The 18,382-nt window shown below is 35.1% G+C and overlaps 1 pseudogene; it reads right to left on the bottom strand.

Moving 5' to 3' along the window:
* Positions 1 to 1,384: 1,384 nt before the first annotated feature.
* On the bottom strand, positions 1,385 to 18,179 carry LOC149772840 (uncharacterized; annotated as a pseudogene).
* Positions 18,180 to 18,382: the final 203 nt, after the last annotated feature.

Genomic DNA, 18,382 nt, shown 5'->3' with positions numbered 1-18,382 from the left:
CAAGTTTTTCAGCTCTCTAATAACCCTTGTAATAATTAACAGCTTCCCAGCTAATATTTCAAGCAGAATTTTAACTTGTGCTCAAACATTTGTAGGGGAAACCTTCATTTTTATTTTATAGACAAAAACATGACTTTCTAGTATTATCTTAGTTCATTTTCACGTGCATACCATTAATATACCCATACATATAAACCAGTCATGGATATTTATCATGTATAGCAAAATATCATAATTTTATATCATATTTTAGTCAGCTGTCCATATCGTTATATTCTTGTTTTATACTTAACTTAATATCAAGAAAAACCAGATTAGATCATATTTAATGTTCATCTTTCTTGTCAACATTTTACTATGTCATCAGGGGCCTCGAGTGGCTGAGTGGTCTAAAGTGCTCTCCGTTACGGATCACTGCCATCTCACCTCTGTCTGCGTGGGTTTGAGTCTCGGATTCAGCCAGTGTGGGTATGTGAGAAAGCTTGCCAGTAGGTTCTTGAGGGTCGGTGGTTCTGTCCCGGGATTTCCCAGGTTCCTCCTCCACCATTAGTACTGGTCGCCATGTATAGCCTATTGTGTGCTGAAAAACGGTGTTAAACCCAACAACAACAACAACAACTACTATGTCATCATGTGGGACTTGTCTTCTTGGGTTGCAAGATATAGACAGCCCAGTTTTCTAGTTTTCTGGTTTTATAATATTTAATATTGTCTAAAAAATAGCAAGCCACCTGTCACACTGACCCAGTTATCTGAAAATCATAGCAGCAAATTTCTCTGGAAGTGTGACAAATGTTTACATCAGGATTCACCCCACTTAAACTTTAGTAGTAACAGGTTTAAAAGTTAAGATATAGTTCAAACAATTTATTTAAACTTAAAACATATACCTGCTTAATTGGTCATATTAGCTATGTCACTGAGAGGGGCACTAGCAGTGTCAGCTGAAGCAGCTAGGTTCGCAGTCCCTGTTGGAATGGATGCCTCTTCACATGGGAGGGCACTGGTAATGCTGTTTGTTGGACTGCTATTTGTGTCACTTGCAGGGATATTCAAAGTGTCACTTAAGGGGTCAATTTCATTTCCAGGGGTATCAGATGCAGCAAAGTGGTGACTGTATCAGACATACCTGTAAAAAAAACCATAATGAAATTCTCAAGGTCCACAATCCATATATGCATTTGCAGACCAAACACTATACAAAGATGTCCTCCAACTAACTTTGCTTGACAAAGTCTCTTGACAGGTAATTTTAAAGTAAATGGTACAAACAATACTAGTACTGATAAATGAACCACCCTTTACCATAATACTACCAAAGTGCCAGTATTAAAACAAGAGCATGTAACTAATTATTAGTGGCACTTGAATTTATTCCAGAATACTACACCTTTAAAACACAGAGGTACATACCATTGTCAAAACTCTGCAAATGCAATCCCACTTTGGCGATAGTCATAACTGGCAATGGTCTTTGGTAGACATTTTCATTTACTTCCTTTGTATGCCCCATGTTTTGGTAAAAACATGGTTCTATCTTCTGGTTTGACTTCAAGTGCTGCATACATGGTACTTAACCTAGCTCTGTTGTTTGTGGCATTGATGTCTGAATTTTCAATTCCAGCCTTTTTACACATGTAATCTATGCAGTCCCATCCAATGACATGGTGTGGTGAAGACTCAGTATTTGGAAAGATGAATTCATTTGTTGATAAAATACCGGCATCCATACGAATATTTCTGTCACAGAAGATGTCCATTGCCTTCTTGCAATCGCCAGGTATCAAACATAATACAAGTCGTGTCCCTTTTCCCTGTTGGAAAGTGACCTCCATGTCACAAAACACTTTCCTCTCAACTGGTGAAAAATAATCCAAATTCTTCATCTGGGACTCTGTAATCCACAGATTTCTCTTGCACCATTGATCAATCTTCAATCAACTGGGTTCTCCACCTCGGTGAGCATTGAAAAGAGTTAGTCTGGAACTAACTGCATTGCGCAGTTCTACAAAGTCATGTTTTCCAATGAAATCAAATTTGCCTTCAGTGTGTTTTGTTATCACCTGCATTGAGTATTTTTGAAGCTTTTCCATGGGTTCATCCTCTGGTAGTCTATCTGGCAATCGAAGCCTTTCATGCCTACTTTGGGTAATCATGTATCTTGCATCACCAAAAACTGTTCGTCTGTTCAACTTTAAAACTGAGACAATGTAGTCCAACTCTGTTGCTTTACTTCTCCCTGTTTACCCTGCAATGCTTCTCCTTTCAAGATTTCTGCACTTGCCATCAGTAAATAGTACATATTCTCCTTTAAGCCATGCCTGATGCTGGAATCTTCTTTGTCTGTTATTTTGTAGATAGCTCTTTTAAGAGAACAACATTTTTCACGGTTAAACATTTCTAAAAATTCTATGCATTCATTTTTCTCAAGATTTGAATTCTACATAAAGTCTTCCCAATGTTCTGATGTCTGAGTGAACACTTTTTCTCACTTCCATTGTTTTTTCTGTTTTTGTTTTTTTTCTTCCCACCAACATGCTCCTATCAGCTTTATAGTAAAATCTCTTTGACATACAGATCCTACTTCATCTGTCCTCAAAGATTTCAACAGGTCTTGAAAGCTGGTATCTACTGTATCACCTTCAGTAGCTAGCATTGCCATTGGAATGGGTTTTGAAAATGCACATTTCTCCAAGAGACATTTATCCCTATGCCTAAAGAAGAATTTCTTTGCATAAAATCCCTTACAATTTGGACAACAAACTATATTCCCCATACAATATTTCTGAGACTGAAATGATGGGTTTTCCTTTGTGCACTGCAGCTTGTTCTGTTCAAAGATACCCTCTTTCCTAATTGTGCTCATAGTTGCTCTTTGCTGACTAGGATTTTCTATTATAGGTTTCACTTCCTTACAATCTTTATGAACCTGGATTATATGTCTCTTCAGTTTTGAATAGAGCTGTCCACAGAATTTGCATGGCCTCTTTGGTTTGCAGTAAACAGTGGAAACTGAAAATGAACATGTGATCCCTTTAATATAATGTAAGCCCAAATACAAAGTCCAAATTCTTCACATAACCTCTAGAAATGTAACAAGCTCAGGTAATAGAAACTAAAGACGTTGTAAACTACAACTTGCCCCAACAAATCCCTGAGTATCAGTCATATTCTTGCTGATAGAAGCTACTTGTAAAGTTTGATCAAAATTTATTCATATATATGACAACAATAGCGCTAACAAGCTGAAGCAACCCAAGCCTAGATGCCATCTTTTTGATCTTTTCTTGTTTCTACTAGACAACAGCTTTTTGTGGGGAGTTCAGTAAATTATAACATATCAAAATCCTTATAGTTTTTATATGGAACTGTATAGCATAATTTCTTGTCTATAAATCAAGATGTAGTTTATTATCTGTTCCTTAGCATATTTCATAAATTAGATTTATTACCATAATGACAGTAAGTCTTGGGGCATTATAAGTCTTGGGACACCCTTAATTATTTTTAAAAGTATTTTTTTATGACCTATAAAAGTTGGGACATGAAGTTAAAGCAATTTTTTCATGTACTATAAGTTTTGGTATACCTCAAACTTTTTTGTTGTCTACTGATTGATTGGCATATTTTATCTATCATAACCTCATGTAACATAAACATGATTTTTTGGTGTATGGTATCTTCACAATTTTGTCTTTACATTTTTTTCTGTGTCAACAAGTTTTGGGACACCAAAACTTGTATATATTTTACCTGCATATAAGCCTTAGGATGCAAAAAATTTTTTGTGTTCAAGACTTATTGCTATTATGGTATTACAGCATTAGAACTTTAGTTTGGGGGTAGATGTATCAGTTGAAAATTCGTTTGTTTCAAGTTTTACAGGGTAAAAAAATCGTTGAGATACACCAGGACCAGAGCATCTGAACAGTTTATATTACAGTTATCAAAATTTACAATGTACAACAAAAAAATAAAATAACAACAAGAACACCACAAACAACACATGACATGCACACCTTGTGAGTTTTTTCCCCAACTTTGAACTTTGAGCTAGGGATTAGACTCTGGTATGATACGGTGTGAACCTGGGTAAAGTTTCATCAGAATATCTGTAGGGGTTAAAAGTGACAGCCTGGAAACTAGCAACTGGCTTACATTATTCTTTGTTGTGACCTTGACCTTGAAAGGAAGAGTGGTATGACTGAATGCACAAAACAATGTAAGACCATTTTTAAATAACAGGCTAAAATTTCATTCAAATATCTTCACTGGTTCAACAGTTCTACCTACACATCAATACATGAAGACAGGTCATTAGTATATATTCTCCCTTGCAGTAACCTTCACCTTGAGGTAGGGGTCATGGCAATGGTATGTAACACAGTCTAGTCATAATATATGACATGTTCAAGATTTTATTGCAATATACGAAGTAGTTCAAAGTTATAGTGTGGACAAGGATACAAGTCAGAGTTGCATTTGATCTTTACCTTGAGGCAGAGGTCATAGCTAAGGTATGTGACATACCATCTATACATGATACATAACTGGCAAAGGTTTCATTATAATATCTTCAGTGGCTACAATGTTATATTCCAGACATAGATTATCAGTTGCAAATTTATATTTCCCTTGCAGTGAACTTGCCCTTGAGACAGGGGGCATGGCTATGGTACCTGACACACCATCTAGTTATGATTTATAATTGGCTAGTTTCATTAAAATATCTTCAGTGGTAGAAAAGCAGACCTGCCAATACTAAATGTATCTCAGTAAGGCAGCCAATATTTTCTCCAAGTTAGACTAAGTTTTAGTAAGGTGCAACAAAGTATCATGTACTGCTATTGTCAATGCAGAAAATATGCTTTGGAAAAGTTGAGAAGTGTAGACCAATGAAGGGAAAGCAATATTACATTAAACACTTCAGCCTAAATGACATGCAGTTCAGTTTCAGAAACTGCATCTACAAACCACATGGCAGTCAATGACTTCTTGATGGATCAACTTGATGTGATCTTTGTGTGTTTGTATTTTTCATTCTTGCAGTAGCAGTAATCATCTTTCCATCCATGCTTGACAAAGTATCTGAATATTATTTTCTATACTTTTGTACCAAGTATTTGGACTTGTTAAGAGGTTTGATTGTACCCTTCAATTTCAACATGTTTTCACTCGATGGACAGCTTACAAATCATGCTATAAAGTATATGAAAAAGTTTTGCTGGTTGTGGGAATTTGGTTGATTAAAGTGTCTAAAATACACCATGTAAAGTTTAGTCTGTTTCACTGACCAACTCCAGTGTGATCTGGACCAAATCTAGACAAGCCAATATTTAGATTTGACTGCAACAATAGTATTTTAAAAGTTTTGGCTATTGTTCCACAAATCTATAATTTAGGGGTATTTTCAGTAAACCGTATGATAAAATCATGAGTTGGCAGGTGTGCAAACGTTGAATTCTGGACAAAGATACAAAAAAGTTACAGAGTTACATTTTCCCTTGATCTTGACCTACAGGCTGGGCCTGACTATGGTACATGACACACAAAGTCTGACTGGTCATGATATATACATGAGCAAAGCTTCATGAAAATTTATCCAACAGTTACAAAGTTATGGGTCAGACTAGCAAATATTAACAGGTGGATAAACAATGCCTTGAGGACAGGTGTATACAAATGATTTTGATTTTCTATGAACCAAAAAAGCACAATGAATGCATATTAAGAAATTACAAATAAATTTTGATAAATGTTTAAATTATTATTGGTATCTTTTGGTGTTTCTGCAGTACAGTTTAGAGAAAGCTTTTCTCTGCTGCAAGCAAAATACACAATAAAATTCTACAAAATAAAATTACAACAAAACATATTTAAATCTTGTTCAAACAAGCTCAATTTTCAAATCTTACAGTACCTGTCCATCAACAAATTTCCTTTTGAAAAGTGCCTGACGTGCCCCAATGGTGGTAAAAAATTTGTGTGCCTTATCAGTGGTTGTGTCAATTTGTCCGCATGTGTATAAAGCCACTAAAAAAAGCATTAGATTAAGTTTATTGGCATACATCATGATCAGTCTCATAATTTTTAAATATCTGTATACAGAAGTACAATTACAGTACTATACTGGAGGGTTGGTAGACATCGCAATTCAATATATATATATATATATATATATATATATATATATATATATATATATATATATATATATATATATATATAAATATATATATATATACTGGATGGTTGGGGGACATGGCAATTCAGTATATATACAACAGATGATTGAGATACATGATAATTCAATATATATACTGGATGGTTGGGGGACATGGCAATTCTGTATATATACTGGATGGTTGGGTGACATGGCAATTCAGTATATATACTGGATGGTTGGGGGACATGGCAATTCAGTATATATACAATAGATGATTGAGATACATAGTAATTCAATATATATATACTGGATGGTTGGGGGACATGGCAATTCAATATAATATACTGGATACTGAACTCTATCTCTGTGTGTAAATGTGCATGCATCTTTCTGTGCCTGTATGCTTATCTGTTATTGTTTAGATAGCCCAGGTGAGCTTTTTCTAAGGACTTTGCAAGGACTTTCAAAAATGTCAGGACTTCCAAAAGTTTTTGCGGAGTACTTTATCTTACAGAAAATGGGTCATGCACCAATTCTGAACTGCATACAGCTCATTGCTAGTTGGGCCACATTCTTAATAAATTAGTTATCCTTTTATAAATGTAATTAGCAAGGCACTACTGCAAAGTGACTTTACACCATCTAGCAACTGTTATTTGATCTGATACTCACAATTTTATCCCATTTCATTACTTTTGGAAAGCAAGTAAACAAAAGTCTTGCATTAAGAAACTGATATATTTTATACAATACTGATGTTTTGTATTCCCTCACATAATTCAAGGAGCTACAAATTCAAGCAGTTTTTAAAGTAACTCCTCAGATGCAAGGATTGTTCAAGGTTGTGCAAACCACGCTAGTGTATAAGACACTAAATAGATGGGGGACATATGACAATTTAACAATTTACAGCCTATACTGAATGATCTGGGGACACAGTAATTCAATAAGTACAGCACCCCATGACTACTGGGCCATTTAGTGTTACACATTTACTGCTATACTGTGGGTATAGTAATAGATCTCCTTTTTATATGCAAAATTTATTTCATTTAAGGTTGTCTAACTAAAGTCGTATTCCATGCCTCCCATCAACAGCTTTAGAGGAATACTATATATTGGATAATTGGAGGATATACAAAAATGATATGTCTTTCAGAAAGTAATGTAGGCATGCATGTATGTATGGATGTATGTATGTACAGTCAAACCCGGTTATCTCGATTACGTCGGGGGTGTAAAAAAATCGTCGACATAACCGGGTCCCGAGATATCCGGGTTCATAAAAACCGGTAATTTTAAAAATGTCCTTGAGCATTACTCCTGTCTCTTGCTGGTGTTTACTGGAATCCCCTCCCACTGCATGTTACAATAAAATAAACAAAACGCTTAATTGATAATAAAATGAAATGAACTAACCTGGTGTTGTTATCATTTATTCCTTTTTTATCATCATAAGTAATTTATTAAAGAAAAAATATATCTATGAACTCCTTATATCACATGTAGCGTATGCATCCATTACTGTAGTGTGCATCACTTATGTCAGATAACACACGACGCATTTTTATAATTGATGTGAATATTGAAAAACAAATCATGTTTGGTTGTACTCAGAGGTTTGAATATGTTATCAGATTGAAAAATGGATCAAAGAAAATCACAAACGAGAGAGTGAGAGAGAAACATCCACCGATTGCTTTCAGGCACCCGCCATTCACACATAACGCGGTGTCAGGTGCAAAATAACCAAGATTGTATTATATCCAGGTTAATATATGACAGTATCTCGCAGATAAAGATCAATAAATGTTTTTGAAAATACATGTACATGTACATGTACATTGACTGTGAGTGCAAATGAGGAAAAGCGATCCTATAAACCAACTCTGCTAGACGCCATCATGTATGCCCGTGCAGCTTGGAACAGTGTATCGCCGAAAACCATTCAAAACTGCTGGTTCCATTGTATTTTTCCGGAAATTTCTGATGAAGAATTTCACCAGCAGTGTTTAATTGCACAAGAAATTAAAGAGCCTCAATCAGAAATAGGTCTTGAAGCGATGGCTGATGAGATTGCGGACTCCATAGGCATTGCTCGGGATGAATTTTCTAATTATGTTCACGTGGATGATGATGCCAATGCCTATGGTGAACTTACTGATGAGGAAATAATCCAATCGGTGACAACGAAGCAGATACAATCATGCAAGCAAGATGATGATGATGATGATGATGATCAGCCTATCACTATCCCAAGCTACAGTGAAATGGCTGAATGCATTAAAAAAATGAAATTGTTTCTGGCAAGTGTCGACGGTGCCGAGTATATGTATGAAAACGTAAGTGCTTTTGAATCGTTCGTTACAGATCAGCACCAGAGTAAACAAAAGCAGACTGATATTACTTCATATTTTCTACAAATCGATCGCTTTTGCTGACTATTTCTTGTACAATTTCTGTGAGATTGACGTTAAAAAGTTGCATTTCGTCGAATTAAGCGGGTCCACATGTTACTTCGGACCAAAACTTATGCCCGACATAACCGGGTTATCGACTTAACAGAGGTCGAGATAAGCGGGTAAAAAATAGCATAACAAAGAAGAATTTTTTCGGGACCGGACCAAAACGCTCGACATAAGCGGGTTGTCGAGATAACCGAGGTCGAGATAAGTGGGTTTGACTGTATATGGTTTAGGGCTTGTCAGCACAGTAATGGATACATGGTGCCAATTTAAAAGTAAGTTCTAAATGAATAACAAAGAATTGCAAAAGATAAATAAAATAAAATGACAGACAAACCTGTCCAAAAACATGTAAATAAGATAAAAGATAAAGAGTAGTGTTACAACTTTGTAAAAGGTAAATAAAAGATAAAGGAATTTTTTAAATTATAAAATCCTTACATTATAGGATCAAAACTTGTTATATATCTTCCCCCCCCACAATCTATGATTTTCTCTGGTGGTACATCACCATTAAATTTATTCATCTTAGTTCACATAAAAAACTCTTGCCTTGCCAGTTGGAAGTTGATACACTTGACATAAATGTATTCCAATGCCAGTAGACAGGAAGGGTTTGCACTCTAGTACAGGTTCACCCATTGAGAACTAATGACCCTGCCCTTTGATCACATTCTTTCATGAAAATTTAGCGCATATCGTAAGCAAAGTTCTTATGTGGTGTGCACTGCATATGGTAGGGTGTACATAAATATATAAAAGGCATTCCATTAAACTGGAAGTAGCAGATAAAGATTTTAAAGTAACATGAGGGATTTGGTTGTCCCCAACAGGGGTACAGGGTAACTGGTTGCTCTGACAGATTTAGGTGGTTAAATTACTCAGCTAATGGTGCTTAGGGAATGTCCTACACTAACATAGGGCAACAATGAACAGGTACTCATCCAATTATCCAACTATGGGAACAATCAAATTCAAGTAACTGATGTCCCTCTACTCCCCAAACACATACCCGTTTTCAAAGGCCATAATGGAAAGAGTTCTATCAAGGATCACTTGTTTCAAATTAGATTATATGAAGCTAAATTATGAATAACACACAGTGTACTCTGGTCATTTAAACCTTCTTGATACAATGCTCAGTATCACAACTGACTTAAATCTAAAATTGGGTCAAAACAAAACAGGTGGCAATAACTACTATAAAGTAATGAATGACGTGTTAAAACATTGACAGTAAATTTCTTTACAAGTCTGATTGGTATCAAGCTGTATACCAAGTTGGGTTGTGATCCAAAGATAATAATTAAGAGTTACTGTTGAGAAACAAAGGTGGGTAGGTCAGATACTCAGTGGCTATCACTTCACCAAATAATAATGCAGAGAGCTGACAATCAAACCCAGTCCAAGTCTCATTAATATCAAACTGCATACCCACCTAATCTGAATTAAATCCAATGATGATAACAGAAGATCTTGCGAAAGTGAGTGGGTTAGACAATCTGGGGCTTTAAAAAAGTTAAATATGGATGTGTAACCTGAAAATCTAACCTGGCCATCAATTTCAAGCTAACTACTAGATTAATTAAAGCTCCAGCCATAATTAAGGAAATTAATGCACAGAAATGAAACTGGGACAGACGGTTAAAAGAATGAAATGAACAAAAGGAAAGGCACCATTAAATATTCCCTATCGTCCACAAAAAAACATTGACCCTTAGTAAAAAAGTTAAAAATTATCAATTTTTTCAACTTCATTAGAGGTTTGTTAAAAATTACTTTTTGTGTGAGACTTTACATGGTTGGAGAAACCTCCTTTCGTTTTGAATTTGCGCTCACATTGGACACAACGAAAATGTGAAAAGAAAAAGAAAAAGAAAAACCAATGCCATGAGATATAGAGGTTGGTATTATATAATGTTATTTTTTCTCCCTCTGCAGGCATAACATGGATTTTTATTTTAATGATGACCAAAAGAAATTGCCATATGTCCAAAATGAAATTGATACCAACCAGGGCTGCTGAGCTGCAATTTTTTTCTAACCAAACAGACCTAAAACAAAACCATTTCAGTAGACAGTCAATATTTCTGTTAAGTCAGACCAATTTTCGATAAGGTGTAGCAAAACAACATGTACTATTACAGCCAACTTGGAAAACATGCATTTGAGAAGTTCAGAAGTGTGATTTGTGTTAGCAAAGGCAACATTATTTTTAACTAAAAGGTTTGTAAAGAATACTTAGGCCTTTCTTGATCAATATTTTACTATGTGGGACTTAATCTTCTCAGGGTGAATCATATAGATAGTCCTAGTTATTTTAGTTTCATAATATCTAATATGGTCTGAAAACAAGTTTAAAAGACAGCAAGCTGCCTGTTGCACTGACCCAGTTATGGAATGCAAACATGTTTACCCTGACAGATGTCGATCAGTACAAAAGTGACCTGTCCATCAATTTAGCCAGTTGTCCAGTATTTGTCATCGTGACACTGACAGCTGGAATGTCTAACACACAGTTCGAAGAACTTTGCAAAGTATGTTATTTGGTTGTTTTTAGCCTTGTTGATCCTCTAATCAGCTGACCCATCTGCACCCAAACTATATTTTTCACAAACTGGCATATTTTAATTTCTATTAGACTCCTTCCCCTTTGTGTGCTCAGAGATGTAGAATATACCCAATACATCCTCCTGTATGTCAAAAGAGTTGACTGACTGAGGCAGGAGCTGCAGTGACTAGTACAAGGTTAGTGTGCCAGATTGGCAACCAAACAGGTTCAGGTTTGAGTACCATGGTGTCCTTTGGTTAGGCACTTTACTCCAACTGCCTCAGCAGTAAATAACCTGTGTTTCTGTGCTGTAAAATACCAAAGTCAACCAAATCATTTCTATCAGGACTATCTCATCTATTATTCAGAGTGATCATATATCACATAGGCATTATTTTATTTACTTGTCAACAGTTCATCATGGAATCACACTTGCAAGCTTGACCTTGCTCACCTTACTGATACTAAAATTTAGTGCCATAAAGCCTTCTCAAGCACTTCAGTAATATTGCTAAAAAGTCTAATAATTGAATAGAACTGGGGTATAATTTGACCTCACTCATCCTACAGATGCTGAAATTTATGCCAAAGAGCATTCTCAAGCACTTCAGTGATAGAACTGTGGAACTTAATAACTGAATGGAATGAAAGGCAAACTATATCTTCAAGGAAAATGACAGCCCATAAAATAGATACCCTGAACTAAAGCTGACATGTTTGTAAAATATTTCCCAGCAACTACAGTGAAATTATAGCAGTAAATAACTCTGGAAGTGTGACAAATGTTTACCTCAAGATTCATCCACACTTAAACCTTAGTACAGGTTTAAAAGTGAAAATATAGTTGAAACAATTTATTTACTCTTAAAACATATACCTGCTTCACTGGTCACATTAGTCATGTCACTGAGAGGGGCACTAGCAGTGTCAGCTGAAGCAGCTTGGTTTGCAGTCCCTGTTGGAATGTATGCCCCTTCACATGGGAGGGCACTGGTAGTGCTATTTGTTGGACTGCTATCAGTATCACTTGGAGGGATGTTTGAAGGGTCACTTAAGGGGTCAACTTCATTTGCTGGGGTGTATGAAACAGCAGAGATGGTGACTGTATCAGACATATCTGTAACACAAACCATAATGAAATTCTCAAGGTCCACAATCCATATATGTTTTTACAAGCCAAACACAATAAAGATGCCCTCCATTAAATTTGACAGGTAATTTTAAAGTAACTGGTAAAGACAAAACTACTACTGATAAATAAGTAATCTTTCAACATAATACCCCCAAGGCAACAGTATTACAACAGGAACATGTGATTAGTCATTTAGTGGCCTTGAATGTATTCAAGATTTTCAGCATACCCCAGGTTCACTGAGGGTATGTTAGGAATGGTCCCTATGGACAGCTGGAACAACTGAAAATTGTCTTACTGACTCCAATACCAAAATAGAGCATAAGTCTAGGAAGTTACAGATGTCATTTAAAGCTCAAACATACCAGCTGGTGGTAATGTCATATGGGGGAGCAGGGGCATTTGGTGTATTCCTTGTATGCATGTTGGCTATATCACTGGTTATTTCACCTTTGGAGATCCAAATGAGGAGAAATGCTGATTTCATCAGACATATCTAGACAGTAAGCTGTAAATAAATGTTAAAGATCCACTATTTATTTAGGCTTTGCTCATTTGGCTTATGCAAGGCCAAAAGCCAACTGTTTATTCTTTGATAGATTTCTGGTTCAGTGAAGTATAATCTACTAGGAGGGAAGACAATATCAGACAAATTTCTCAAAATGCCATGTCATGTAATGAATTAAAGTTTATGACCATGTTTAAATATTTTGGCTAATAAGAGTTGTTTTGTGTAAATTCAAGTTTTAATAAGGGGTACCTATGCATACCTAAATTCAACCTGCACGATATATGGTCATTTCTGTATGATTTGCACACTCTTACTGACTGATGGCATCATTACTGTCTTATTCAGATAATACAAAGATGCATCAAGATACATTATGTAACCCTATATTTTTAATGTACAAAACAAGTGTTTGAGAAATTGGGAAACTGCAAATTAAGAGAAATAGTTTCTAAATATGCTATAACTGAAAAGTTTGGTTTGAACACACCCCCATCCAAATTTAAATCTATGGGGGAATTTTCTAAATACTGGAGATATTTATTTAAGTAAACAAGGTATGCCTTGCAAAATAAAATGAACAATTATTGCACATTCAGTTAATTTTTTGGCATGATGCATTGTAATTTGTATGAATCTTGCAATCTGCACATCCTAGAACAGACCCTGTGGTATGCCATATATTTATAAGGTGTGTACCAGCATATAGTGTTTTGAGTTCGAGAGAATAAAATTGTATGCCCTGAAATAAAGAAGTGTAAATGTTGTATAGATCTTGAAGTGGAAAAAAAACTTTTAAAAAAAAGTTTTCAAATGTTAATCAATTATGCAATGTTTCTATACTTACTACTTAGCATGTTGATACACGTTGATTGGTTGCTTGATGTAATGCTGTCAGAAACTTAATCTGAAATGTACAAGAGATCGTTTATTAAACAAGACCTATCAAAGAAAAACCTTTACACCCTATATTACACACACTGAGTGTATTTCAACCCTATATTACACACACTGAGTGTATTTCAACCCTATATTACACACACTGAGTGTATTTCAACCCTATATTACACACACTGAGTGTATTTCAACCCTATATTACACACACTGAGTGTATTTCAACCCTATATTACACACACTGAGTGTATTTCAACCCTATATTACACACACTGAGTGTATTTCAACCCTATATTACACACACTGAGTGTATTTCAACCCTATATTACACACACTGAGTGTATTTCAACCCTAATTATTTAAATTAAATTCAGGACATACATACTTTGGGATAAACAGGGATAACACTATATGCTCATTGACAGTATTTAAAAAGAGTACTTTGAACAACACATTATGTACCCACCCCATGTTTAATAGTCTATATCGTTAACTTAAATATTTGTGCAGAAACCACTTTTCTTTTTCAGTCAGAGTGACCCTGAGTTTGAATTTCAGACCCCAAAATCAATAACCTTCTTCCTTACACTAAGTGCAAGCTGTCCAAAACATTTTGTTGAGGTATGTCATGTAGAACTAATGTTACTATGTTACTATGAAAAAACTAATTTTCTTCTTTATGTCACAGTGACCATGATTTTTGTCCTTTTGATTTGAAAATTAATAGGTTTTTCCTTACGCCAAGTGCAAGCCATACCCAAAGTTTGGTAACCATAGATGATGGAGATCTTAAGTAACTGTTCAGAAACCATTTTTCTTGTCTCAGTCAAAATGATCGTGACTTTTGGACCCTGAAATCGATACAGTTCTTTCTTATCCCAAGTGCCAGCCATCCACAGAGTCTGGCAACTGGAGAACTTGGCTTATTGTTCAGAAACCATTTTCCTTTTTTCAGTCAGTAATCTTGACATTTAAGCTTTTGAACCTGAAATCGATAGGGTTCCCCCTTACCCCAAGCATAAGTTATCCACAAAAGTTGGCAACTCTTGAATGTGGACAACTAAACTTATTGTGCAGAAACCAAAATTGTAACAGGTGGATAACATAACATAATACACTCTGCCTTATGGCACATGCATTAAATAACTTGAGCTGACCCAATCAGCTAGGCCTGTGTTAGATCTTGAATAGTTCAAACTCTCCTGTGTGTAATACCCTTGTGAAGTACAGTGTTGCTGACATATGTTCATGTACATTGAAATGGCTGGCATATATTCAGTCTTGTAGTATAAAAAAGCCTTGACAATGATTACAAGTTTCAAGATGAAAGGTTGTGACTTTAGCTCTTTAAAGATGTTCCTGAAATGAAATTTGTTGGACCCTGCAGTAGGAATAGTTTCAACACCAGCTGAGAATACCTTTTATTAGTTATTTATACTGAAAAGATATAGAAACTAAGAGACTGAAACTTCTGAGCACATCTTGTCTCTGAAGAACCAACTTACCACTACTTGCATCAGGAATATATGTTTTGTCTAGATCAAATGGATCATCATCAGAGACTGAAATTCACAAAAGTAATCAGCCAATTATAAGGGTGATCAAAATGTTTATAATAAACATGTTAAAGCAGTTAAAGGAAATTTATAAAATATTCGCTTGCATGCAATATCATAAACTAAGCACCATGCTAACCATTTTAAATGAACTTTACAGATCTCCACTGGATCATTTTCAAAACATTTTCCCTCTTTTATGTCAACAAATTCAGCATATAAACTATTTCAATTACCTATTTAAGAAAATAATGACCTGAAAAGAGGTATCCATCTCACTAGATAAATATCTCTTTTAAAATTCAAAATTGGGGGTATAATATACTGATTAGCTCATGCAAAACCCACTTAAGATAAACAAATAAAATTTGGTAGGCATGTCTGTATGTATCGAGATGACCATAATAAATTTTGATGCCATGGACATATTGGCTGTGAGATTTGGGTAGTCATGTGCCAAGCAATGCAAATGGCGAGTACCAGCCTGAGGTCAAATTTCATTAATGCTGTAGATTCATCTCATCTGTCAGGTATTTATGTATGTATTGTTTATGGTTTAGGGCATGTCAGCACAACATTGACCACATGGTGCCTATTTAAAAGTTATATAACAATAATAAAGAAATGCAACAAAATAAATAAAATAAAACAGCTTGGACCAACCTGTCCAGAAACATGTAAACAGTATAAAAGATAAAAAGGTAATGCTAAAACTTTGTAAAAGGTATATAAAATAAAAGATAAATGTAAAAATTATAAAATCCTTACAATATTTCCGATAAAAACTGCATTCCCCCCAAAAGGCTATGATTTTCTCTGGTGGTACATAAATTTAAAACTAATATGACCATCAAGTTCTTTGTTGCTCATTTCTATTTAAAGTGAATGCCTAACCACCAAAGTCCACCTAGAATGACCATTTTAGCCTAAAAATAGTGTTGGTTACACTCAGTTACAAGGATATTTTATAAAACGAGACTCCCTTTTCCCAGATTGTAAACATGCACTGTACTCTCACTCTGCATTGGGACTATTACATTTTCCAAGGTAGAACTGATTTTAGGTCAGAAAAATTGCCTGAAATTGACACTCAGGGGACAAGTGATAGCATACACTTGACATCTTGTTTTCCCATGATGCAGTGCCTGTTTTGCCAGTGTGATTATGTGTGCATGATAGTACATGCTGGAAGTCACCAATGTGACAATAAAGGCCCCTTTTAGAATGTTTTCATTATTCTTGATGGGGAGCACCATTATGATCATGTCATATCATTATTATAATTTTAGAGCTTTTGCAAGGGAAGGCAGCCTTAAAGGTGGTTGCTTTAACAAAAAAGCAGAAACAATATTTTACCACCAAATGCAAGAAATACAATGGAATGATACCTGCATATCATGATCTACCTTTCTGTGACATTTGCCATGGAAGAAAATTAACTGCATGAACAATAAAGAAAACCACTGATAATAGTATGGTTGGACTGCGAAGTGTGTTTCATCATAATCAAATGTTCTGAAGTAATTGAAATGAACAATCTCATCCTGTTAAATGACTTTACCTTGAAAAAGTGGAAAGAAAAACTGAAAATGCAACAAGAAACCAGGGTAAAAAAAGTCTGAATATCGGTTACAGAGTGACCAATTCTATGTTGTATAAACACATCCCCAAACCATTTTAATGCCACTGGTTATTATGAAACATAATCAAGACATGAAATTTAAGACAAAGGTTAATCATGATAAGCGTAACATGAAATATAGGTCAGTGTGACTTATTTTTAGGATGATGTTGCATTACTCACAGATATATTTTATCAGCAAAATAGAACTTGAAATGCAAAATGTTCCCATGTGTCGGACTAACAGAGACCATCAATATGTAGGTTGGAACCTGCTTTGCAATCTGGCCAACAACAAAAAAGTGAAGAAACTGCTTTGTGGTAAATCAAATAGCTATCTTTCATAAAGTTTTGCCTTTACCAGTGCAGCTGCAAATATTTTAAAAATAAATATTAAAAAGAAAACAACAAAAACAAAACCAAAAGATCCCTTTTTGTCGAGCTCACCTTTTATTTAACAAAGTAAAAACACTTATAGTGAAGTTAATCTATAATTTAACATTGAGATTAATCTAGGGTGTGGACAGACATATGGCCACCAAAGTGAATGCTTATTCAAGCTTCAGCCAAAGTGGCTCGACAAAAAGCTCCAGCAGTTACCTATAATTTGCGAGCATCTCATTATTCTTTCCTCGGTTTTTCTACATTAAAAAAAAAAAACAAAATATACAAGTAAGTTCAATGAACATGAATGCAAAACCACCCCTTTGTTGGACCCTAATTCTTGAGAAAATGACATAGGTACAAAACTTAACAATTGTCTGACAGATGGATGGATGAACAGACACGGGTAACACCATATGCTTCTTCCACATTCATGGTGGGGCATAAAGAAATGGAAATACAATGAAACTGGCCAACAAAAACAAGACAAAATATTTATGTTGCTTTGATTAAAGACATATACATAATACTGGGTTTTCATTCTGCAATTATAAATGCACTCAGAAATTTCTTAAAACTTCAGAAAATTAATGAGAGATTTTCATGTGGCATGTAAGAGTTTATTTTTATAAATGTGAACAAACAGTTACTTTAAAAATGATGATAAAATGATGATGCCATCATCAGCGTTGCTGTTAAAGTGATACCATAGGGGAAAAAGCTTTTACAAACTCTTTGGACTCTAGCAAGTACATCAACATGTGGCTCAAAGTGAAGCCCTGACAAAACAGCTTTCACAAATTAAGAATGTCAATATGCACTAACTGTTGTATAATAAATATTATTGATAACCTCAGAACATACCTTCTTCCTCCACCACAGATTTCTTGTTTCATCCCCATTGTCATAAACCAGTTCCTCCCCTTTCTTTATATCCCTTAGAGAAAAAAGGCATAATCATAGTTTCTTCTGATTCTGAAACTTTTTCAACTTCATACACAGTTTGGTGGCTCCGGATAAGCGTCATTTACATACTGAAAGAGTCTGCCCTGTGTGCATGTAACATCTATGCTATAATATAGAAAGCAGAGGCTAAATTCACAAA

This window comes from Sinohyriopsis cumingii, unplaced genomic scaffold, assembly GCF_028554795.1.
Source record: "Sinohyriopsis cumingii isolate HCF-2022 unplaced genomic scaffold, ASM2855479v2 utg001110l, whole genome shotgun sequence".
In the NCBI taxonomy this organism is placed as follows: Eukaryota; Metazoa; Mollusca; class Bivalvia; order Unionida; family Unionidae; genus Sinohyriopsis; species Sinohyriopsis cumingii.
This window is presented reverse-complemented; position numbering and strand designations above follow the sequence as displayed.